We start from the raw sequence: 16,920 nt of genomic DNA on the forward strand, positions 1-16,920 counted from the left end.
GGAGAAGAATCAGTGGGGCAACAACCATATTTTCCTCCTTAGGCTTTTTGGTCCCAAGAACACACACTTCAGAGATGTCTCTATCTTAATAGCCCTCACAGATATTTTTTCTTTACAACTGATCACACTTCTTTTGTCTAAGACACACTTGCACCTGATTGTGTTTTCTTGACCTAAGAAGCCCTTTGTGGCAAAGTCCAAGTACATACATATTTATCACTCAGCACTGTTAATTAATATACGTTGCAGAACATTTCCTGGGCAGGTATATACCCTGTTTGTTATTCTTTAACTTGAGTGGCTGCCTGTGAAAAGGGTTTCAGTGCCAATGGCACTGTGACAAACAATTTGTTTACATCTCTTGATTCAGTCAAAGCAATTGACCCCATTTTCTAGTTAAACTACTCTTGTGTTCTTCAGACCAAACACATCTAGTAACTTAAATAGCCACAAATTAACACCCACCAGCCCATAAATACTGTGATTTATTTTCATAATTTAAGCTAGCAATTAAACTGCCTAGACATTGAACAATTTAGTATACTCTGTGCAAGGTTAACTGACTAAAATGCTTTGATCCGCTGCTATTTTTACATGGCAATCTTATACAGGTCTACTCACAATCAAGCCCCGTGGAGATCCACCAGGTAAAATGCAGCCTTGGAGATCACTTTTTCTTAGATTGGCATGGTAAGCATTTTCTGCCGCATCACTTGGGTACATCCAAAACTATTTTACTGCCAAAATATTTATCAGTTGCAAATCGCAAGCCCTGTGATGGGAAGACATGAGTCAGCGTCATTGTACAAGAGTGGAGAAACCACGATGCAGCGAGATTTCCACAATCAAAGGAGATTCCCAGAAGTGTTGGTAACTCGGTTTTCAAATAAAGGGTAAGGCGGACCAAGAAAAAGAAAGAAAGAAACCTATCATCTTTGTTATTACTGACAAAATGTCCAACGTAATGACAGGCAGAGTGTGAGCCTGTATACTGCTCTGGGGAAATGCAATACATCTTCGTGTGCTCTGGGCCAGAAATATACTCTATCCCCTTGTGAGAGGTCTGTCAGCGGAAGGCCAACCAGCGTCACCGCTGGTTTTGCCCTCACCACAATAGTGTGTCCTCCCACCCACCACACAAATGCAGCACTGTTCTCTTCCCCATAAGAGAGAGAGGCAGTGTTTAGAAACTCAAATAATATAAGATAATCACCAAATGGCACCTTAAATCTAGATTACCGTCACTACAGCGGTATGACTAGGTGCCCCCCTCCCCCCGGCCGGGTTTGTTGTTGTTTATTTCATTTCTATACCACTTTATGTTTTAAAGAAGAAAAAAATCTCAAAGCAGTTTACAACACATTTAAACATCAAATGAAACAACCCAGGATAAAACCAAGTCAAGCTTCAAGGAAAATATAGTTTGCTTTCCCCATACAGTGGTACCTTGGGTTGCAGATGCTTCAGGTTACATACGCTTCAGGTTACAGACTCCGCTAACCCAGAAATCGTACCTCTGGTTAAGAACTTTGCTTCAGGATGAGAACAGAAATCGTGCTCCGGCGGGAGGCCCCATTAGCTAAAGTGGTGCTTCAGGTTAAGAACAGTTTCAGGTTAAGAACGGACCTCCGGAACGAATTAAGGTCTTAACCCAAGGTAAGGTAAAGGTAAAGGTACCCCTGCCCGTACGGGCCAGTCTTGACAGACTCTAGGGTTGTGCGCTCATCTCACTCTAGAGGCCAGGAGCTGGCGCCGTCCGCAGACACTTCCGGGTCACATAGCCAGTGTGACATCGCTGCTCTGGCGAGCCTGCACCAGCAGAGCACACGGAACGCCGTTTACCTTCCCGCTATAAAGCGGTACCTATTTATCTACTTGCACTTTTTAAGGGTGCTTTCGAACTGCTAGGTGGGCAGGAGCTGGGACCGAAAGACGGGAGCTCACCCCGCCGCGGGGATTCGAACCGCCGACCATACGATCGGCATGTCCTAGGCACTGTGGTTTTACCCACAGCGCCACCCGCGTACCCAAGGTACCACTGTATTTATTTTCCTACTTAATTTACAGAGCTGCCCCATGGCAGAAGGACTCTAGGAAGACAGTGGGGTGTAGTGGTTAGAGTGTTGGACTAGAACTTTGGAAATCAGGGTTCAAATCCCCACTCAGTCATGAAGCTCACTTGGAGTCAGTCACAGCCTCCTAACCTACCTCACAGGGTCATTGTAGGGACTGACTAAAGAGGGGGGTGAACCATGTACTCCTTGGAGAAAAATGTGGAAGACTGACGCAATAAATAACCTCTTCTGCTTACCTGCTTAAGAAAGCTGGAGGGGAAAACCAGGTGGAGATGTCAGTCGCCAACCTTGCATCCAGGTATCTCCACCTGGTCACAATTTGATCCATGCCAGTCGCAAAACGCGCCTGGCACTTGGCTGATTTCTAACACTGGAAAGTGGCAACTGTTTGCTGATGACAGTGAAAATAAAGACATGCACTTGTGGATAACGCTGGAGTGTGTGTGTGTGTGTGAAGTAAATACCCCCACACCTGAGTGATATCACTGTCTTGGCAAGTGGTAGTTTTCTCCCTCTCTGAACTAAGGAGGAGGCTGCAACCTGTTTATTTTGTCCCTTGGCACCAAGCCTGCTACCTCCATGGCTCTATCCTGGGTTCTGCTTCTAAGTCAAGTAGCAGAGTTCACTATTAAGGACACAAGAGTAGCCTGGAAACTGGCATGGGCAAATTAAACCAGGTGTGGGGAACCTTAGGTCTGCCATATGCTGCTGAACTACAACTCCCATCATCCCTGGCCATTGGTCATGCTTGCTGGGGCTGATGGGGGTTACAGTGCAGCAACATCTGGCAGCCCTAAGGTTCCCCACACCTGGTTTAGGTAGCTGATCACAGGAGCCCCTGGATTCTTGTTGCCAACTTCGGTTTCAGCAGTTCAGAAAGAGGGCTACCAGATTCAGACCCAGAGACTGCCTGAAGCTTGAAGAGCTGCAGGGCATAAAGAGAGTACAGTGGTACCTCGGGTTACATACGCTTCAGGTTACAGACTCTGCTAACCCAGAAATAGTACCTTGGGTTAAGAACTTTGCTTCAGGATGAGAACAGAAATCACGTGGCAGCAGCAGGAGGCCCCATTAGCTAAAGTGGTGCTTCAGGTTAAGAACAGTTTCAGCTTAAGAACAAACCTCCGGAACGAATTAAGTACTTAACCCGAGGTACCACCGTATGCAGCAGCAGCAGTCTATCTGACCCTCGGTGCTTTAACTGTTTATCCATCCATTCTGCAGGGTTCAGTGAGAGTCCTAAAGAAGAGAAAGGCCTGCTTTTCAAAAGCAAATTCCTATTCCTCAGTGCCTGAAAGACATGCTGAAAAAATGTATTGGCAGTTTCTGTTGTAGGAGTGAGTGGAGACTTCAGATGTTATGGGAGATTTCACTTTATTCAGCCTAACAGTTTTCCCTCTAGTTTCCATGCCCCTGAACTAGCAAACCTGTCTAAATACAGTGGTGCCCCGCAAGACGAATGCCTCGCAAGGCGGAAAACCCGCTAGACGAAAGGGTTTTCCGTTTTGGAGGTGCTTCGCAAAACGAATTTCCTATGGGCTTGCTTCACAAGACGAAAATGTCTTGCGAGTTCCTGCAGGGGTTTTTTCCTCCCCCCCCCCCTTTTTCCCAAGCCGCTAAGCCGCTTATCAGCTGATCCGCTAAGCCGCTTAACAGCTGATTGCTAAGCCGCTTATCAGCTGATCCGCTAAGCCGCTTAACAGCTGATCCGCTAAGCCGCCAAGCCACTTATCAGCTGATCCGCTAAACCCACTAAGCCGCTAATAGCGCTAATCCGCTAAGCCGCTAATGGGCTTGCTTCGCAAGACGAAAAAACCGCAAGACGAAGAGACTCGCGGAACGGATTCTTTTCGTCTTGCGAGGCACCACTGTACATATTAGGGCAATGCCTTTATTGGGCCAATAAAAATGTCATAAAATACTGTGCAATTTTGGCTGGCCTAATAAAAGTAGTGCCCTAATATTTGGCATTTTTCTTATAGGTCGACTCAGCTACCTGTATATTTTCTACATAGAACTGAATTGCACACATCTAAAAGCCGAAATCTGAATTCAGCACGGCTTCATCTACAGCATATCTATATGCAGGGAAAACCAGAGTAATCTTAGCACTATGGAGACAACAAACCCATTCTGAATTAAACCAGTGAGAAATGATCCAAGATTAAAGGAGCCTGAGAAAATCTATCAATGTTAGTGTTAGTGTTAGTCAGCTAAAGATTATCCATCACTCTCCATGGCGATAGATGTAGCAACAGTAATTCATACTACAGCAGCAATTTCAGTCTCTCTCACATGCATGACTTTAAATGCAGAAAATGAAAAAAGAAACAGAACTGTTTGGCATATACAGGAGCACTTCTCTAAAGCTCTGTTAGAGCAGCTTCTGGTAAGCAGGGCTGACTATCCAGGCTGACTATCCCTCTGTGTTACTGTCAGTCTGACTTCCAGTCTGAAACCACTCAGGAGCAGGTGACAAGGAAAAGAAGAAGTGGCTCAGTTCAGAGGTTGAATGCAAAGCAAAACACTGACTCACCAGGGAAATCATGTCATGCAGTGACCTTTCATGTCGTCACCCAGAATAAGCATTTATACCCAAGGCTCAAGGTACCGAATCTTCCTATCAACACAGCAACACTGAGAAGCAGTCAGAGAACATCCTGGAAACCCTTGTCTTTTTCGAATACACTATTTAGCACAACTGCTGCTGCTGGCTTCTAAGAAACCTTCCTCACACACACATACCCAAAACACTTCTGATTAAACTATCAGTACCAGGGGTCCCCTGGGACGCGGGTGGCGCTGTGGCTTAAACCACTGAGCCTAGAACTTGCCGATCAGAAGGTCGGCGGTTCGAATCCCCACGACGGGGTGAGCTCCTGTTGCTCGGTCCCTGCTCCTGCCAACCTAGCAGTTTGAAAGCACGTCAAGTGCAAGTAGATAAATAGGTACCGCTCCAGCAGGAAGGTAAACGGCATTTCCGTGCACTGCTCTGGTTCGCCAGAAGCGACTTAGTCATGCTGGCCACATGACCCGGAAGCTGCACGCCGGCTCCCTTGGCCTATAAAGCGAGATGAGCGCCACAACCCCAGAGTCGGCCACGACTGGACCTAATGGTCAGGGGTCCCTTTACCTTTACCTTTTTACCTCGGGTTAAGTACTTAATTCGTTCTGGAGGTCCATTCTTAACCTGAAACTTTTCTTAACCTGAAGCACCACTTTAGCTAATGGGGCCTCCTGCTGCTGCTGCCGCCGCACTGCCGGAGAACGATTTCTGTTCTCATCCTGAAGCAAAGCTCTTAACCTGAGGTAGTATTTCTGAGTTAGCAGAGTCTGTAACCTGAAGCGTCTGTAACCTGAAGCGTATGTAACCCGAGGTACCACTGTACTTAGTCATCAGTGTTTTCTCTAACAGGCTACATGTTTCAGTTCTGGATAAACAGACCCTGTTTCACTCTCAGAGAGATTGAGTACTCAGTTAGTACAAAAATACATTGACCTTGGAATTCTCTTACTAACAGAACAAAGCCATGCATATGTGTGCATTTTCTTTTTGCCATGGAGGCAACTCTGAAGCATCATCTATGCTCAGCAAAAAAACAAAAGCAAGTCATGCGGACATTGCTAGAGATGAGGTCATTAAGCAGGGAGGCTGATGATGAGATGGCTGTTTATAACCATACTCCCTTTTTCTATACTTCCAGTTCCTGTAACTGAACCAGGAAGGAAAAGAAATGTGGAGTCTGTTATACTGCTTCACGTGAGAGAATCTGTGGCAGCAAAAATGAATAAATCAGGTAATTTCAAAAGATGCTGCAGCACTGTCTTTTGGATGCTAGGGGCATGCCTGTGCGTAATTTAAGCAAAAGGAATTCTCTGTGTATTCAACAGAACTTAGATCCTAAGTAAAAGGAAATTATGCTATTGAGAATATTATAACCAAAACAGGAAAATATTTCAAATATTTGCCAGCATCAAAAACCAGGAGGATTATTCCAACCCCCATTTTCAGGGCAGTTTTAAAGACGAATGTGCAACATTTAAATGGTCTTATTTTTCTCTCTTTCTGCAGAATAGCCATGTGCAGCCCAGGAAAAGAGAAGATAAATAGACTCCTCCTCTTCTTTCTACTGAATCCAATTCGCAACTGTTGAATCCTTCACTTTCATCTGGATTATTCCATGGCCTGCATCCTAGACTGAAAGGGGGGATACTCTGAACAAAGTACTGACATACTATAGTGCAGCCTTGTAAATAAGTTTACAACAGTTACTAGCCCACAACATTTTTATAAACATGCCTACCTGCCTTATATTCCTCTGCTCCAACCCAATCTTGGAGGGAGTTCTATCCCTGGCTACCTTAAAGAGCACTATTAAATGACAGGTGAATGTACTGTCTCCTATAAAGTACAGTGGTGCCTCGCAAGACGAAAAGAATCCGTTCCGCGATTCTCTTCGCCTAGCGGTTTTTTCGTCTTGCGAAGCAAGCCCATTGACAGCTTAGCGGATTAGCGCTACAGCTGTCTAGCGGCTTTTCGCGATCAGCTGTTAAGCGGGTTATCAGCGGAACAGCTGATAGGCGGCTTAGCGGCTTAGGAAAAGGGGGGGGAGCGGAAAAAACCGCGGGGACGCGCAAGATTTTTTCATCTTGCGAAGCAACCCCATAGGGAAATTCGTTTTGCGAAGCGCCTCCGCGACGGAAACCCTTTCGTCTAGCGGGTTTTCCGTCTTGCGAGGCGTTCGTCTTGCGGGGCACCACTGTATGTCCTAACAACTCCATAGCAGAAAAGTTGGCTTTTGATTGGCAAGTTGATCAAACTGGCTCACTTCCTCTCTAGTCAATATCAGTCCACAAGGATGGAGTTTTGCTACAGTTTATATACTTGATATTCAGTCATTCTGAGAATGGTGTATTTTTTTTTTTTTTTTTTTTTAATATTTTATTAAGGATTTTCTTGTTTTACAGAAGTGTAGTGCCTCATATATATTTTTCCCCATGTAACATTTTTACAAATCCGTTTCATTTGTTGAGGCATTAGGGGGAGAAGAAAATAAAAATAAAAATAAAAAAAGGAGAGAAAAGAGAAAGGGGGGTGGAGAGAGGGAAGATGGATAAGGGTGGGATTGGGTGGCGGTGTTTCTATTATGTTTAATGTGTGTAGAGTTTGGTGTCAGCGTGCTTGTGTTGTTCACTTGTGTTCCTTTGGTGGTGAGAGAGGTTGGGGTTGGCCTAGGGTGTGATTGTTTGCTTGTGATTGGCTGTGGTGATCTTTGTTTTCGTGTGTGAGTGAGGTGGGTGGGTGTTTTGGATCAGGTTAGCCATATTGATTTGTATGCTGTTGGTGGATTATTGTCATTGTCCTGTTGGGCTGTGTGTGTGATAAAGGGGAGCCATACCGGGGTGAAGGCATCTTCTTCTGTTTGTCCCCGTGTCAGTTTCAGTTTATTAGTTAATTTTTCTAGTAGGGCTGTTTCCCATACTATTTGATACCATTGGTCCATGCTTACTCCTGACAGGTCTCTCCAGTGTCTGGTTATGGTGTTTCTGGCTGCTGAGAGCAGGTGGGTTATGAGTTCTTTGTGGTGTAAATGGGCATTGTTGTCTTGGAAGATGTTTAGTAGGGCCAATTCTGGGGTGGTGTCTATTACTTGCTTAGTTATTTTACAAATTTCTTGTATGGCTGTTGTCCAGAATAGTTGGATTTTGGGACACTCCCACCACATGTGGAAGTATGTGCCTGTGGAGGTGCACCCTCTCCAGCATTTTGGTGAGGTTCCTGGGTGTATTAGCGCTAGTTTCCTTGGTGTTAGGTACCACCTGTAGGTGAGTTTCAGTGTGAGTTCTTTTCTTTTCGTTGATATGGATTTAAAGGGGGGTTTAGACCACATTCTGGTCCATTGAGTGGGGTTTATCTCATAGCCTATGTCATTCTCCCATTGATTTTTGATTGCGTCTAGGGGATTTGCGAGATTTTGGAGTAGTATTTTGTATATTGCGGATACCATCCCTTTACCGTTTCCCTTTGTTGTTAGGAGGAGGTTTTCGAAGGTTGTCAGGGGCCTAGTTGCTGCTGATTTTACTGTTGGGTTGTTTAAGAGGGCATGTAGTTGGTGTTGTGTTAACCAGGGCATTTGGGTGTCTTCTAGTTTGTCTTGTATTTCTTGTGTTGACAAGGGTTTGTTATTTTTATAAAAGTCTATTAGGCGATACAAGCCTTTGGTTCGCCAGGTTTTTATCTTGAGGTTTTGTGCTGCATGGTGGAATAATGGGTGGTATGCCAGGGGGATTAGTGGGGATGGGGTTGGGGATAGTTTGCCTATTTGTGTTTTCCATGCTTTGAGCATGGTCTGTGTGTACCTGTTAAGTGTTGTGGGAATTTTCTTTAGTTTGTTTGGGAGGAGTGGGTATGTTGTGGTGCAGGTGTTTTCAATTGTGTCCCTCTCTAGGTGTACCCATTGTTTTGTCTCATCTTCTAGTATATATGGGATTATATGGCGTATTTGGTTGGCGTTGTAATATGCTTCTATGTTGGGGATTCCCCATCCTCCTTCTGAGGTGGGGAGGTGCAGGTATTTGGGGCTTATTCTTGGTTTTTTATGTGAGAAGATGAAAGAGTGTAGTTTTCTCTGCCAACTGTGAAGTTGGGTTGAGGGGATCCAGATTGGGAGGGTTTGGAATAGGTAGGTTAGTTTTGGGAGTGTGATCATTTTGATCATGGCTATTTTGTCTGAGAGAGTGAAATTCATGTTATTCCATCTCTTTAGGTCTTTGTTAATTTGTCGCCACAGGGGCTTGTAGTTGTGGAGGTATAATTTATTGAGGTTTCTGGTTATTTGTACCCCTAGGTATCTGAACTTGGTGTGGCAAAGTTTTATTTTGGTGACCTTCGTGAGTTCTTTTTGGGTGTGAGGAGGGGTGTTGAAGCACATAGCTTCTGACTTTGTGAAATTTACCTGTAGGCCCGACACCATTGCAAATGCGTTGAGTTCTCTGATTAGGGAGGTTGCTGTGCTTATGGGGTCTGGTGTTGTGACCATTAGGTCATCTGCAAAGAGCCCTAATTTATAGGTCCTGCCTTTTATTTCCACTCCCTTGATGTCTGCGGCTGCTCGGATGCGGATTGCTAGGGGTTCCAGAGCCAGGATAAATAAGAAGGGAGACAGTGGGCATCCTTGTTTCGTGCCTCTTTGGATAGCTATAGTGTTAGAATCCATATTGTTAGTTCTGCATTTTGCTGAGGCTTGGGAGTATATTTGTTTGAGGATTTGTAGGAAGTTGGGGCCAAATTTCATGTTAGTTAGTACTGCTAATATGTATTTCCACTCCAAGCAATCAAAGGCTTTGAGTATGTCTAGGGACATAATTGTCAATGGGAGTTTGGTTGCCTTGCTGTGTTCGATCAGGTTCAGTAGTTTCCTGATGGGGTCTGTTATATTGCGGCCAGGGACAAAGCCAGTCTGGTCTGGGGCTATTAACTTGTGTAGGAAGATTTTTAGGCGGTTGGCCAAGATTGATGTGAATATCTTGTAGTCTTGGTTTATTAATGAGATTGGGCGGTATGATTCTACTTTGAGGCTGTCTTTTAGTGGTTTTGGGATGGAGACTATTTTGGAGTGGGTCCAGGTTTTGGGGATGGGGCCTCCTTTTATGATGTCGTTGAATAGGCGGGTCATGTAGGGCATCAAGGGTTCTTTGAATTTCTTATAGAATTCTGCTGTGAAGCCGTCTGGGCCTGGGGCTTTGTGTGGTTTCAAGTTTTTGAGGACCGCATCTATTTCCTCTGGGGTGATAGGGCTATCCATGAATTCCTGTTCCTCATCAGTTAGGGTAGGCATGGTCAGTCCTGCTAGAAATTTTTTGATTTCCCTCTCTGGTGGGTTATGGGAGGTGTATAGGTTGGAGTAAAATTCTGCAAATTCTGAAATTATTTCTTTGGGGGAGAATGTTATGTTGCCGTCTTTTTTGGTGATGCAGTGTATTCTTGTTTTGAGTGCTTTTTTCCTACATCTATTTGCTAGTAATCTGGAGTTTTTCCCTCCATATTCATAGAAACGTTGTTTAGAGTATAGAATGTTGATCATTGTTTTGTTGATTTCTAAGGAGTCTAGTTCTCTCCTTTTCTGTTCTATAAGTTTGAGGAGTTTTTTAGATCCTGTTTGTTTGTAGCGTGATGAGAGGGCTGTGATGTCTTGTTCTATTTTGCTAATTTTTGAGGAGGTTTGTTTTTTAAGGAATGTTTTCTCTTTTATGCAAGCTCCTCTGGTGACCGCTTTCATTGCGTCCCATAGGAGGGGGGTTGTTGTATTGTTTACATCGTTTTCTTTGAAGTAGTTTTGGAGGGTTTTTGTGAGACTCTCTCTAATTTGTTTGTTTGTAGTTAGGATGGGACTGAAGGACGAGGATGGGGTGGTTTGTGTTCCTTCTCCTATTTTAACAGTGACTTCTACTGGGGCGTGATCTGTGATTTTAATGTTACCTATGTTTGTTGATTCTACTGAGGGAATCAGACCCTGTGTGAGTAGAATGCTGTCCAGTCTGGACACTGTATCATGGCGTCCCGATTGGAATGTATGGCTGATGTCTCCCGGGTTTTGCTCACCCCAAATGTCATAGAGACCCCTGTTTTTTAGCATTTTTAGTAACTTGTAAGAGTTCCTGGTTGTTGGGGGTTTCCTTCGGAGGAAGGTTGCCCATGGGGTTGTGGGGTGGATATCTTTCAGGGATATACCTTTCATATTTAGATTGAGGTCCCCTCCTAGGATTGCTTCCCCTTCAGAGAAGGAGAGGAATTTGTTTAGTGTTTTCTGGAAGAATTCTAGTTGTTTCGTGTTTGGGGCATATATGGAGCCGATTGTCAGTTTGATTTTGCCATCTAGTGTCCCTTTAGCGAAAATGAATCTGCCTTTTTTGTCCTTGAGGACTGTTGTGGCAGTGAAGTTCAGGTCCCTACTGAGTATTATGGCTACACCACGGGCTTTCCCTGAGCCTCGTGCGACCCACTGTTGACTAAAGCGGGGGTCGCTCAGGAGTTTGCTGCCTTTGGGTGGATTGTGTATTTCTTGTAGGAAGGTGATGTGTGGTTTCATGGTGTTTATGTATGAGGTGATGCGTTTTCTTTTGATGGGGTTTCCCAGCCCCCTCACGTTTAATGTAATTGCTTTTAGGTTAGCCATTTTGTTTGTCTATTATGTGGGGCGATTCCCTGCCAACCCGTTCGGGTTGTCTTGTGTCTCTCTCTTCGTGTTGTTTAAAGAACCAGTGGGGTTGCGCTGACCTAGGGTGTGGTGGGTGGGGGGCTAGTAGGATTAGAGTGAGATTTGGGTTAAAGAGTAGGGGGTAAGTTGTAGGGAGTTTCCTATATGTAGTCATATAGGTGTTTGTTTGGGGTATTTTGGGCCATCTGGCATTTAGCCAGTTGGTCCTAGGTCTCAGCTGGTGTGGAAGGCCGTGTTCAAGGACAGGCCGTCCCCCCTGTTGTCTGCGATAGGGGGTGATCAGCGAGACAGTGTGAAGTGACTTTGTAACGTCGCTGTCAGGTATAAGGTTTGTAAGCAGTGTTGCCAGTATTATGAGCAACATTGTTGGTGTGTTGGGGTGGGGATGTGGGTGCTGGTACGCTCTGGTGCCACCATAGTGCTGGTTGGGTATCAGATTTTAGCCTGATTGTGGGTTGTGTTATTAAGGTTGGAGTTGTTTTTCCTTAGTATGGAGTATGAGGATGTTGAAGGTGTGGGTGATGGGGAATGTGGTTGAGGTCGTCTGGACTGGTGTTGGGGTGGGGATTTCTGTGGGGGTGCGGGGCTGGGGGGGGTGTTGATGGTGTTAACTAAATCTATGTTTTGGGGGGGGAGGGGAAAAAAAGGGGGGGGAATCACCAATCCTTCAGTTTGTGGTTTTTTCCTGGTTGCTTCTTTCAGCCGGGGTTGTTGTTGTTGTAGGGTTGTCCATCTGCGATGAGTTGGTTTGGTTGATCTTGGTCTGGTTTCTTGTGTCGTATGGCCGGCGGGACGGTTCTGAGCATGATGCTTGCCTGTATTGGTTTGCGTTGTTGCGCCGCTTCTGTTGTATCTTTTTCTTCTGTACCATTGTCCAGTTGTTTGCTGTTGTTTCCTCGTGGTTGGGGCTGTCGCTTGGTGGGTTTGTCGGTTTCCATTCCGGCGGGAGGTCGAGTTCAAGGTTCTTTAGTAGTTGCAGGGCCTCAGGTATGTTGGTAGCCATGTGTTGTGTTGTGTTCGTTGTTACAATGAGGCGGAAGGGGAAGCCCCATCGGTATTTGATCCCTGCTTGTTGGAGACGCTGGGTGCATGGGCGCAGGCTTTTCCTCCGGTTTAGGGTATCCTGAGATAGGTCCTGTAAGGCCAGAATGGGGGTTTCTCCATATCGAAGGTTGCTTGAGTTTCTGAGTTGGTGCCATATTTCTTCCTTCTTTCGGTAGCGTGTGAAACATACAATGATGTCTCTCGGGGGGGCGCTGGGTTTTGGCATAGGTTTTAGGGCTCTGTGAGCCCTCTCCAAGTCCTCTGCCTCAAGTTTCAGGCTTGGGATTGTGTTTTTCAGCCAGCGTATAATTAGGTCTGCTGGGCTTTTCTCCTCTGTTTTTTCAGGAAAGTTGCGGAAGCGGATGTTACAACGTCTATTGCGGTCTTCAAGGTCGGCTTGCTTAATTTTCATCTCGTTGTGTTCTGCTTCCATTTGGTTTACCAGTTCGTCCAGTTTCTTGTTCACACGTGCGTTCTCCTCCCGGTATTGTTCTATTATTCTTTCTTGCATTTGGTTCTTGTTCTCTAGAGCTTCCACTTTGGAGGTTAGATTGTTGATTAGCACCTGCATGGGAGCCATTGTGGCCTTCAGTGCTTCTTCTAATCGTGCTTCCATTTCCCTCAGATCTCGTTTCGTTATTGGGTGGTCATCATCTTGAAGGGGAGCTACCATCTTAGCATTGTTTGCCATCTCCCTGGTTGGTGTCATCTCGGTCTCCCTGATGGTTTTGGTTTGAGGTTGGCTTGGCGTCCTCTTGGGGTTGGGCGTGTGGTGGTTAGGAGTTGTGGCAGTGGTGATTCCTGGGTATTGTTGGGTTGCTGAGCTGATCAGGCTTTGTTGGCTGGTGGCTTTTACAGAGCGTTTCGATTAGGTGGTCATTTGTGTCACTTCTAGCCTGTGTTTTAAGAACTTCTCTAGGGCTTCTGTAGATGCCTCAGCGGTGCCGCCGAGGCGGGGGGGGGCAGGTAAGTAGAGATGGGTATACTAACGGACAGACAGTTCATATAAAGGGAAGGGGGTTAGCAGGTAGAGATGCAAGAGATTAGAGGGTATATGTTTAATTTTCCTCCATTTTTAATTACTTTCCCACAAGCAAAAAATAACAACAATAACCAGGGGGAAATATTATTCTTAAGAAAAACAAATCAAACAAAACCATGCAGTTATTTTTTGTTCTCCAAATGGGTATATGGAGGAAATTTTTGTTTTAAAAGAGAGTGGTGGTCGTAGCTGGGGGCGAAAGATTCCCCCCTCAGGAGCAGGCGAACAAGAGCTTTAAAAAGAGAAAGAAAAGAAGAATAATTGTATGGCTCTGCTCTGTCTTTTAAAAAATAATAATAATAATATGTCCCCCCAACCACCGCCACCACTCTCCGTCTGCAGAAAAGCAACCAAAAATGTACGGGTAAAAGATAAAAATGAGAATTAAAGGTAAAAAAAAAAAAGGGGGGGTGTCTTTAAATAAAGCTTTTTATTTTTATTTATTTTTTTAAATGAGTAAAGTATAGGTAAAAGAGGGTAGGTAAAAGAGAGTGGAAAGTCTGGGGCGGAGTGGCAGTCCCAGGAAATGGCCTGTGATGGTTCAGGGCTGTTTTCTGGGTACTGCCATTTTAAATCTTAAGAGGGGGGTTTGAGGTGGAAATAAAATGAGGTTTAAATTGAGGATGTGTGTGTGGAAAAGTGTGTCTTTAAATAGTGAGTAGAAAAGATAGAAATAAAAGTAAAGATTCAAATAAAGGGTGGCTGCAGCAGCAGTGGCCCCTCTTTTAAAAAGAAAAGTGGTAAAAGTAGGTATATGGGGGGGGAGGGATAAGAAAGATGTATATATATATTTTCTTTAAAGGGAGGGAGGGAGGGGGAGGAAAGGGTTAAAAAAAGGGGGTGTTAAAAAAAAAGTGGGGGGAGGTTGTTTTTTCTTTTCTGTGGTCTCCTTTGTTATGCAGCTTCTCTGTGTTCTCCTTGCCGCTGGAGCTCCCGGTAGGGCTCAGCCACGTGCGTTTTTGTTTTTTTTTTCCTTCCTCCCCGAAGCCTATTTTGCCTTCACCGTGCTCACCTACCTCTCCTCTGCTTTCCCGTCGGCAGAGATGGGGGCAGCAACGGTAAATTTGGGGCTCCTTTTTCTTTCTTTCTTCTTCTTCCTCTCTCTCCCTTTCTTTCTCCCTCTTTGCGTTAGTTCCACTGTCCTCCGGGTTTTGGAGCTCCTCTCGGCTGTTGGGGGGGGGTCGGGTGCCTTTCCGGCTCAATCAAGGTCGTGGGGGGGTGTTTTGGCTCCTTTGATAGATGCCCGGGCACCCCCAATTCCTCTCCGTTGGCAGTGCTGGCAGCAGCAGTTCTGGGGGGTCCGGGAATCGGTCACCAGAGCCTTTTACTCTGGCTGGCTTCAGGAGCTCTTTTCTTCTGCTGCTGCCGCCATGCTGCCTCGCCGGAAGTCCCTGAGAATGGTGTATTATATAGTTTATGGTTATTGTGAAAGAATCTGTGGCAGTGAAAACTACTGGGATTCAAGTAACTAACAATGCAATCCTATACATATCCTCTTAAGAACCAGCAAGTTCAATGGAAGTCACTTGCAGTTAGGACTGCAGCCTATACTGGATTAAAAACAGAACAAATGCTAATCCTAATCACACTTGCTCATGAGTAACCAGTCTTATTAACATCAATTAGATATATGTATGGGTGTGTGTTTATGTATGTGCATATATGTGTGTGTACATCTCTGTGTGTGTCTGTACACACACACACACACACACACACACACATATACAAACACACATTCAAAATTAGCCAGGCGCCAGGCACATTTTGCACCTGCCTATTGGCCACTTGCTACCAAGTGAAGATGCCTGACATCATTTGGAGGGCATATCTGGGGATCATTGGATCTTGACTATTTTCACACACTAATACCACATTATGTAGGAACAGGCCAATACATATTTAGACTGTCCCTGGATAAAGTGACTTTTCTTCTTTCAGTTCTCAAAGCTCTTAACCTAGCTCAAGGTTGCCATCTGAACTAGCCAAATGTTTAACAGATAATCACAGCCAGTCCATTATTTGAAAAAATAAGACTTTCGAACCGTCTTGCCCCAAAATAATAACTATAACCTCCTCCTTTTTCACACTTTGCATTCTGGAGTAAAAATATGTGCGTTCTCAAGGAAGCCTGGGTAGCATGGTACACTCAGAACACACATAGTAAACTATTTTCCATAATGCTTAAAAAATAATAATCAAAGAGAACATTAATATGCTTTTAACTCTGATTCAACAATCTGCATGCCTTCAGAGGGCACCACATATGTGGTACACATGTATTGTGCTAGAGAGCTATTCTTGTAGAGTCTTGCCTGAAACAGGGAGACCCAGCCTCAAATCTGCACTGCACCACAAAGTTCACTGAGTGATTTCGAGGCACCTGCCATCATTCAGTTTAAAGGAATTCAATTTATTCCATAGGGTTGTTGCAACGATACAAGTAGGATGGGGACGGGGAGAGGGGGATAGGAGCCTCTTACACACCACCTTGGAAGAAGGGCAGGTTAAACACTACATAGAGAAGAGAACGAATATATATTAGATGCAGCAACAACGACAAAACACAGTTTACATAAAAGGCTTAAGCCGACTGCACAGCTTTGTGCTTGTCCTGCAGTTACTGCCGTGGCTTCTTTGGTGAAAGCTGTAACTGCATCCATGGGATGACCTAATATTGCATAATTTAAGGAGCTGGGAGGGGAGGGGAGGACGGGGGGGGGCAGAGGATGAATACAGAGCCAGACACAAGAAATGCACAACAACAAACAACAACAAACAACAACAACAACAACAACAACAACAAACCCCCAAGCTGCTTGATTTTATAAGGATGCCCGCCTCCTAAAAGTGCCAGGCTGCAGAGCCTGCAGAGCAAAGAGGGCACCTGGCACAATAAGGAAGGCGCCATAAACGCCCAGGCTGGACCTTCGGGATGGTCAGGGGCAGAGCCGGCCTTTCCACTCCCATCTGCGGAGCCTCCAGGGACTCAGCCGCAAAGGGGCTCAAGCCACAAAGCAGCCTCGACCCGGACACGCGCCGCCCGGGGGTCCCGCATTTATTCCCGCAGGTTTCCCTTGCCTTCTCTTCCCGTCCTCCTCGCTCCCTCCGCCAGCGGCCACAGACACCGGCAACCGCCCTCAGCCTTAGCCGCCGCCGCCGCCGCCTCGGCTCTCTCTGTTTACAAGCTGCCCTGGCCCCGGTGTTCGCCTCAAACGCTTCCCCGCAGCAGCCAGGGAAACCGGAACCGGCAAGAAGGTTCCGGCAGGCAGCCTGTTCCGCACTCCTCAGCCCCGCCCAACATAAAGATCATGATGACGATTGTTTTTTATTATTATTATTATTATTGTTATTATTATTATTAGACCGCCGTATACCCGGGGGGTGTCCTCAGGGCACTTCACAAAATACAATCAAGGTACAAAATCACAAAATACATAATAAAAACAAAAACAACCACCTAAAAAAAGTAGTAGTAGTAATAATAATAGTATAACAAAATAATAATAATAATAATAATAATAATAATAATAATAATAATAAT

General features: G+C 45.2%; 1 protein-coding gene and 1 long non-coding RNA gene across 5 annotated transcripts in view; one reads left to right on the plus strand and one right to left on the minus strand.

The window, feature by feature from the left end:
- Nucleotides 1-16,603, minus strand: part of PLEKHM3 (pleckstrin homology domain containing M3) — a 95,360-nt gene extending 78,757 nt beyond the window's left edge. For 2 of the 4 annotated variants that reach the window (XM_077918415.1, XM_077918429.1), the window contains exons 1-2: nucleotides 16,458-16,603; nucleotides 622-772 (exon numbers count right to left, since the gene is read on the minus strand). The gene's annotated coding sequence lies outside the window, so the exon portion shown is untranslated. Of the gene's footprint in view, nucleotides 1-621; nucleotides 773-2,311; nucleotides 2,511-16,457 lie in introns of those variants that run through there. The other 2 variants (XM_077918417.1, XM_077918425.1) reach the window with 2 other exon arrangements.
- Nucleotides 5,722-6,470, plus strand: LOC144325428 (uncharacterized). Its single transcript, XR_013390574.1, has 2 exons — nucleotides 5,722-5,872; nucleotides 6,148-6,470. It is a non-coding gene; the product is annotated as an uncharacterized LOC144325428 (long non-coding RNA).
- Nucleotides 16,604-16,920: the final 317 nt, after the last annotated feature.

This window comes from Podarcis muralis, chromosome 1 (assembly GCF_964188315.1).
Source record: "Podarcis muralis chromosome 1, rPodMur119.hap1.1, whole genome shotgun sequence".
Lineage (NCBI taxonomy): Eukaryota > Metazoa > Chordata > Lepidosauria > Squamata > Lacertidae > Podarcis > Podarcis muralis.